At 44.5% G+C, this 508-nt stretch overlaps 1 non-coding gene across 1 annotated transcript; it reads left to right on the top strand.

Moving 5' to 3' along the window:
• Positions 1-435: 435 nt before the first annotated feature.
• Positions 436-508, top strand: trnar-ccu (transfer RNA arginine (anticodon CCU)). The gene has a single exon. It is a non-coding gene; the product is annotated as a tRNA-Arg (tRNA).

Raw genomic sequence — 508 nt, 5'->3', positions numbered from 1 at the left:
GAGATCTGGTGACTGTGAAGTCATTCTCATTGTCATGTTTAAGAAATTCGTTTGAGATGATCTTAGCTTTGTGACACGGCGTGTTATCAGAAGATGGTACACTGTGGTCATATAGGAATGGACATCGTCAGCAACAACACTGTTCATTGGTGTTTAACTAATGCTTCGTTGGTACTAAGCGGCCCAAAGTGTGCTAAGAATCAGAGCTGTTTTAATTAATTGTCACATGAAATCAGCAAGATGCTCCAAAGACTCTTTAAAGGCTTAATGTTTAATGTAATAGAGCCAGTGATCCAGATCTTAGTTACTCTCTAGTCCTTGGGTGGTTTCCTGTCCACAAACAACAGGAACATCTAAACACAGTGGAGCTCAGAGCACAGCTCAGGAGCTGAACCAACTGAACAATATGCAGTATGTTTGGGTTCACTGCGTGCAGCCCCCGTGGCCTAATGGATAAGGCACTGGCCTCCTAAGCCAGGGATTGTGGGTTCGAGACCCATCTGGGGTG

This window comes from Mchenga conophoros, linkage group LG23 (genome assembly GCF_057382185.1).
Source record: "Mchenga conophoros isolate Kocher_MC1m ecotype Shallow Benthic linkage group LG23, M_conophoros_male_GT1.1, whole genome shotgun sequence".
NCBI classification, from domain to species: domain Eukaryota; kingdom Metazoa; phylum Chordata; class Actinopteri; order Cichliformes; family Cichlidae; genus Mchenga; species Mchenga conophoros.
This window is presented reverse-complemented; position numbering and strand designations above follow the sequence as displayed.